Source organism: Mustela erminea, chromosome 6, assembly GCF_009829155.1.
Source record: "Mustela erminea isolate mMusErm1 chromosome 6, mMusErm1.Pri, whole genome shotgun sequence".
Classification (NCBI taxonomy): domain Eukaryota; kingdom Metazoa; phylum Chordata; class Mammalia; order Carnivora; family Mustelidae; genus Mustela; species Mustela erminea.
Window position 1 is genome coordinate 101,422,928 of NC_045619.1, and position 7,859 is coordinate 101,430,786.

The following is a 7,859-nucleotide window of genomic DNA, read 5'->3' on the forward strand; positions in this document are numbered from 1 at the left end:
TTCCCTGATCTAAACAAAGAGGGGGCTGGGAGACCATGATAAGGGAAAGGGTAACTCAGCCTTGATCTTGGAGCTCCCTCTGCTTTTGAAACAAGAACTGCATACTTCGGTCGAACCCGAGGTCCCTCCATCCAGGGCTCCAGGGACGGAAAAGAGTGGGGAATTCCACGAATTACTCAATGTTCTTTTCTAGCCAAAGGGTGTGTTAGAGTTTTCAGGGAAGTCAGGTGATTTGTGGGAAAAGGAGGGGATTAGTACTGTGGGGGGGGGGGACCCAAACCCAGAAAGTCCAACCCTCCAACAGTGTATGAATCATGACTTAAGGGAGAGTACTTCTAAAAAATGCGGGTCATCTCTGCTCCTAAAGCACACTTAATGGTTGGATAATGACTGAGACCTAGACCCACATCTCCAAACATCTGAATTCTATCTACCAGTCAAGCCCTGGTTCAGATGCAATCCAGAATCCCTTACCCATAACCCTTGGGTCCAAATGGGTTTCAAAATCCAGAATTTTACAGATTTTAAAAAGACAGAGCAGTATGTGGCCCCAATATTTGGTAATGCCTTCTCCCCTCCCTCCCCTCAAGGGGCTGGAATAATGCTCCATTATCAAACATTAATATTTCTGCAGCTAGGGCACCTGGGTGGCTCAGTCATTAAACCTCTGACTTCGGCTCGGGTCATGGTCCCAGGGTCCTAGGATCGAGCCCCACATCGGGTTCCCTGCTCAGCGGGGAGCCCGTTTCTCCCTCTCCCCCTCCCCCTGCTTGTGTTCCCCCTCTCGCCATCTGTCAAATAAATAAATAAATTTAAAATTAAAAGTACGTCTGCAGCTACACATATTGATCTTCATGGTAAGTAGAATAATTAAAATGATAATTTGGTTATAATTATATATTATATTTATGTATCCCTTATAAATTACTTCACAACAGTTTGGATCAGGTTTTGCTGACAAATGAATTTTGGTGCCACACTTGGGGGGAAAAAAAAAGCCTTTTGGAATTCAGACTTGTAAAGGGACCAAGGGATGGGAGGCTGCACAATTCCCCCACAAAGTCTTACCTGATCTCTTGGATCACCTTAGGGCCCTTATTACTTTACTTCCTACTCCTATCTAACGACCGACCGCATTCCAAGGACTCTACACCTTATCAATGGAAGAGGATCTCTTAGTTTACACACCACTAGGAATAAGGAGCTGCCAATTAAACTATGATATACCATTGATTATAAGATGCCTTCCAATTTGGGGAGCATTAAAATGTTGGGAGGGAAGGGCGCCTGGGTGGTTCAGTGGGTTAGGGGTCAGCCTTTGTTCAGGGCATGATCCTGGGGTCCTAGATCCAGCCCCTGAGTTGGGCTCCCTCTGAGCCTTCCCCCGATCTCTCTCTCTCTCTCTTTCAAATAAATAAGTAGACTCTTTTTTAAAAAAAGAGTGGGGAAGCCAGATGCCTTGGAATTATTTGCTGGTTGACTCACCAGCACTGAGCCTGGAATCAGAGGACTGGGTCCTTAACCTAACTTTTTAGCTTCTTCCAGTATAAAATAGAGATAACATCCATTCTGCCTGCCTTACATGGCTGTCAGGAAAATAACAAGAGTGCAAGAGTTTTGCAAACTATGGTGCCAAATAAATGTGCACATTAGAAGGAAGAGAATTATGAGTCTGTAAGGTCTCCAAAGGGTCTGATTCATCTGTCTTCACCACATCCCAGGACCCTGGGATCATGACCTGAGCTGAAGCCAGAAGTTTAACTGACTGAGCCATCCAGGTGCCCCAAGGCAGCCATATTCTGACCATTGTTCCTGCTGTGAAGCTTCCACGCTTGGTGCTCCAGTGCTCCCAGCATTTCTGTGAACAATCAATCCAGGATAGTTGGTCTCCATTGCCTGCAACTACGAACAATGGCTGATACAACACATTCAATGAGTACCTGAGAAATGACTGACCAAATGAATCAATGAGTTCTGACCATTTACCACTGCTTTGGGGAGTGTGACCTTGGAAAAGTTACTTAATCCCTCCAAGCTCCAGCTTTATCATGTGTAAAATGGGGATAATACTATCTTTCTCAGGGACACCTGGGTGGCTCAGTTGGTTGAGTGTCTGCCCTCAGTTCAGGTCATGATCCCAGGGTCCTGAGATCGAGTCCTGCATCAGGGTCCCTCCTCAGTGGGGAGCCTGCTTGTCCTCTGACCTGCTGCTCCCCCTACTTGCACTTTTATCTCATTCTCTGACAAGTAAAATATATATATATATATATATATATATATATATATATATATATATATATATAAAATGTATCACTTAAAATATATATGTACGTATCACTTCCCTCAGACACAGCTATCACTGTCAGTGAGTAACGAAAGGGTTAAGGTCTAGGCAGGGAGACACAGGAGGCCCCTGACTCCTGACTAGGCTCACAGAAATCCCAAATGTGGAGAAAGACTGAGGTGTACAAAATCAGAGGTAAGGGAACCAACCAGCCCACCTGGTCCTGGACGTTAGGGAGGGTGGTTTTTTGGGGGAGGGGGGACGGTTGCCAGCTTCCTTGTAATTGCAGAAAATGACCAGACCTCAGAGAAGTGAGCCTTTAAGGATGTTGTCAGCAGTCCTTGCTCAAACCAAGACAGCACAAGAATTTCAAGGCCACAGTCTTTCCAGTCAGCTCTCCATAAAAGACTCCAGCGACAGCCCACAGTGGCCACCCATTCAGGACCCCTCTCACTCTAGGGAGCTTTTCTCTTTCCTTTCTGTTCTCACCTTCACTTAACAAACCGTCACTTCACTTCCCCCTTTTGTGTCCGTGAGATTCATTCTCTGGCTCCATGAGACAAGAACCCTGCAATTATGTAACATCAGGATCTAAGGTAGCCATGACTAGATGAGAAACCTGACATCTAGCATATATACATATATCAGCATGTATCTAGTGCTAAGTAAGCTCTTCGTCAATAAACAACTGTTGGGTCCCCCAATAATGGGTCCGTGATTAAAGGAGCGAGACCGATACAAAGCAAAGGTCAAGCAAAGCTTTATTTCACGCCAAGCATCAAGAATCAAACCGACCATCAAGCAGACCGGTCGGGGCCATCCCTTACAGAGAGGACGACGCCTCTCTGTTTCACAGACTAACTTTTATAGAGCAAAGGCCATGTGGTTGGGCCTGGCCACACACAGGTGGCCAATGAAATTCTAACACACAGAGAAAGCTGCATAGTCATGCTAGGTCACCAATTGAATTACAATTTACCCTAGTAGAATGTGAACCAGCCTATCACATTGGTTAGAATTGGCGCCCAAAAGGTGCCCAAAGGGTGGGACCCATACTCCTTGGTAGCTAGGAGACAGTATGCGCCCCCACTGATTGAATACCTCCACCTGGCCTGACCCACCCTCGTATTTGGGCTTTGTTACCTGGTACTGGTTTCGGGAACTTGTTTTTCAGTAAGTTTCCCTGGGGCGGGGGGTGGGGGGGTGGGGGGGATGGGTGCTTGGTGCGGCAGTTCAACCAGGGTGGGGCCACTCTGGCTGAATAGGCCCTTACACAACAACAACGTCATCTCCAAGCACCATCAGAGCAGCAGCAACAGTGGTCTCCTCAAGAGCTTCCCAGCATGCCTCAGTACATAGCAGGGGACAGGGAGTAGAGAACATCTTACCAAATTGTCCAAAGCTTGCTTCTCCTTTGCCTTCTGAATTCAACACTCACCGTAAAAGTCAGTGACTCCCTCCTACCCTCACATGTGTTTTGACTTCACCTCTTCAATTTTGCCGTCCAACGACAATATTTTATTTTTCTCTCTATATCTCAAGAAGAGGCGCACCTGGGTGGCTCAGTCGGTTAAATATCTGCCTTTGGCTCAGGTCATGATCCCAGTGTCCTGGGATTGAGTCCCACATCAGGCAACCAGCTCCGTGGGGAGCCTGCTTCTCCTTCTCCCACTCCCCCTGCTTGTGTTCCTTCTATCTCTCTCTCTCTCTCTGCCTCTCTCTCTCTGTCAAATAAATAAACAAATAATCTTTTAAATAAATAAATAAATCTCAAGAAGACAACAAATCACACATGAGATGCCATCTCTGGACCTGGCCACCTTCTCCCATTCAGCAAGAGCACACGCCAAGACCTCTCACAGTGACAGACTTGAAACCGTTACATAATCTGCTCAGTATCATTGGGAGTCATAAAAATGGTGTTGCTCATTGTCACCCTCAGGGTCATCTGAACCCCAGCTGATGTGATAATGCGAATATTCAAACAAAAGTTAGAAATTTACATGTTAATATTAAATGTGTATAAACATGAAAAGGACTTTTTTTTAAAGATTTTATTTATTTTTATTTATTTATTTTAGAGAAAGAGAGAGCGCAAGGGAAGGAGTAGAGAGAGAGGGACAAGCAGACTCAGCACTCAGGCTCGATCCCACAATCCTGAGATGATCAATGACCTGGGCCAAAATCAAGAGTTGGACACTTAACCAACTGAACCACTCACCCACCCCAGATTTATTTTCTTTCTTTCTTTCTTTCTTTCTTTCTTTCTTTTTCTTTCTTTCTTTTTTTTTTTAAGTAGGCTCCACACCCAGCATGGACTCCAGTGTAGGGCTTGAACTCACAACCCTGGGATCAAGACCTGAGCTGAGATCAAGAGTAGAATGCTTAACCCACTGAGCCACCCAGGTGCCCTAAGGAAATTTTATTTTTTATTAATATTTTTTATTATGTTGTGTTAGTCACCATACAGTACGTCATTAGTTTTTTATGTAGTGTTCCAAGATTCAATTGCTTACGTGTAACACCCATTCCTAAGGCTATTTTAGAAAATAATCACTAGTGTTACTCAGAATCATAAATATCGTATTCACAATGTCAGTCACCAACCTTCTTTCTGTTCCAAGTTTTACAGAAAGTGAGAAATCAAACAAAAGCAGCAAATGGAGCTCAAAATATTATCTTTAATGGCAATAAAAGCCAAGATAGAGTAAGTAGCCTAGTGTAAAAGACAAATGGTGGCTAATTAAACCCCAGAATTAGAATTACCCTTCTAGACACAGACAGTACTAGGCAGGGAAGGCTTTCTCAAGCAGAGAACATATGTTCCCTGTGGGCAGTTAACTCCCAAGAGGAAGAAGGGCCAAGGTAAGGGTGCCCCCCCATTTATTCTTCCCATCCTTACCAGTTAAATAAGTCACTCTTCCTCCCAGGGGCTAAGTGAGAGATGGAATGGAGTGGCCACAACAGTCCTATGGTGGAGCTCTGTCCATCAGGAAAGTTCTGTCAGAGGTGGTACAAACATTTCCCCCCACCCCAACACTTCCACGCGTTTCCTCTTTAACCTGTTAGATTTGATAATTAAGCATATCATCAACTAAGGATGTGGCAGTCTACCCAGGAGAAAAAAGAACAGGAATCTAATTAGGACTCCATTCACCCAGGGCCAACTGCTATTCCTCTTTTGTGCCCTCCAGCACCCAGGCCCCAGAAGCCCCCAAAATGATTCTGAGCAATGCACTAACTTTAAATACATTCTGCACCCAAGATCAAAAATTCACCTCTCCATTCCCATCTGCATTACATTCTTGTTAACCAAGATAACTCTCAGAGCTCAACAGTGAGATTAAATGACAGTATTAAGAAATGCCAACAATGCGGTGCCTGGGTGGCTCAGTGGGTTAAGCCTCTGCCTTTGGCTCAGGTCATGATCTCAAAGTCCGAGGATCGAGCCCCGCTCTCTGCTCAGCAGGGAGCCTGCTTCCTCCTCTCTCTCTGCCTGCCTCTCTGCCTACTTGTAATCTCTCTGTCAAATAAATAAATACAGTCTTTAAAAAAAAATGCCAATAGGCACTCCGGTCCTACAGCCACACCCCCCACCCCCCACCCCCGTGCGCAGTTCAGCTCTGGGCTGTGGCCCCTAGCTCTGTGCAGGCCTTCTCTGCGCGTCCTCTGGCCAGCGGGGAGCCCGGCAGCCTGGCCTCCCCGCGGGACAAGGTGCTGAGAATGTGGCCCCTCTCTGAGGCACAACAGTCCGGGACTCCGCCCAAATGGACGAGCTGCAGCGGGGCCTCCGCCTCAGGGGACTGGTGGTGCTCAGCTTCCCGGCTTCCGGTGCAACCAGTTCATGCATGCATCAGGAGGAGACGCCAGGAACGAAGAAGAGAGATCCTGAATCCCCTTGAGTACGTCCCACCCGGCAGCGGGTTCGAGCCCACCTTGACGCTTTTCGAGAAGTAGAGGGAAACGGCTCACCGCGTCTTCGCCTTCGTGCGGGGACTCTGCCCGCCCCCAGTGATCACACCACTGAGCTCAGAACGGACCCCAAGTTCATCACCTGGTCTCAGGTGTGCCCCAAGGACGGCACCTGGAACTAGAAGTTCCTGGTGGGCCCAGAGGGTGTGCCTGGGCGCAGGTACGGCCTCCTGATTTCTAACCAAGGACAGAGAGCCTGACATCGAGCCCCAGCCGTGCTTAGGGCACCGTACCTATCCCCGCTGCTTGGCAGTCACAGCGTTACCCTCTGGCGAGTTCAACCGCGAGGGTGTAAAATCTGCATGAGATAGATCCTGCAAGATTTCGGATACTGTGCTAGCTCCCAGGCCAACCTTTCCCGAGTCCAGTTTTGAAAAGTCCAAAGAGTTCATGAGGTGCAAGAATATCACACCACCAGCCCCACAACCACAAAATGTCTAAAAACAGCCAACCCCAGACCCCAAAGCAAACATCCCAGGAAAAATTAAAATTATATTTCCAAACCCATACTTAATGTTGCCAAAGACTGACGAATAAATTCATGTGTTTCTGAGGGAAGGAGAAAATCTTTTTTGACCTCACCTTAATGCCCTTAGGTTTATGCTAACCATTCAGAATCTATAGCTGGTGAACTTAAGCACAAGTGAAAGAAATCATTTAGAAAAAGGTTAATTTGGACATTCTATACTTACCACATGTGGGTCTTCCTGAATGGAACATTTCATTTCCAGTTTCCCCCTTGGTTCCAAACTTCTGGTGCCCAATGTTGCATTGATAGGTGAGCTCTGCCTACAGTCCAGACTCCACAATGTAGAGGACAGATGGTTTCCCTTCAGTGGCTTTCGCCCCTTTTATGGAATCTCTAAAGACCTCATCCCCGTGTTTGTTTCAGCTAGAGAAAGGACCTCCAGTAGATTCTTGAAACTGCAGTTCCTACTGAAGTTTCAGAAGCCTGTGCCCTTAGTTTAAGGACCAGTACCTCTGCCAAAGGCCCTGATGCCAGTTTTTCTTCCCCTTTTTAATTTCACTAACAGATTACAGTGACGTCATGAATTAGGGCACAGGCAATGCCACCAAGCCTACCTGCAATATGTGTATGACCTTGAAACCCACGCAGCAAATTTTTGAGACTCTGCCACTCCCCAGCCTGTGAACAAGCTGTTTGAACTCCAGATCAGTCAGCCTTAACAATTTCCTCCTTGGTCCTGAATGAGGAATGCCATTGGCCAAATTAACACTGCCTCCCTTAGCCAAGCACTCAACTCTGAAAGCTACAATCTCCCTAGGGCTCTGTAGCACAGGTAGATTTCAGCTTTCTTAGAGGAGGATTCCTATAAGGAAACATCAGGCGTCAGGAAGAGAATTCCATCACTACAACATACAGGGTATCAGCATTATTGTCAAAAACTCTTGGGGTGCCTGCATGGCTAAGTGGGTTAAAGCCTCTGCTTTTGGCTCAGATCATGATCCCAGAATCCTCGGATCGAGCCCTGGGATCAAGCCCCATATCGGGCTCTCTGCTCCGCAGGGAGCCTGCTTCCTCCTCTCTTTGCCTGCCTCTCTGCCTACTTGTGATCTCTGTCTGTCCAGTAAATTAAAAAGA

At 46.6% G+C, this 7,859-nt stretch overlaps 1 pseudogene; it reads left to right on the top strand.

Annotated features, from left to right (window-relative positions):
- The first annotated feature begins 5,656 nt into the window (after positions 1-5,656).
- LOC116593614 lies at positions 5,657-6,562 on the top strand (annotated as a pseudogene).
- The last annotated feature ends 1,297 nt before the right edge of the window (positions 6,563-7,859 follow it).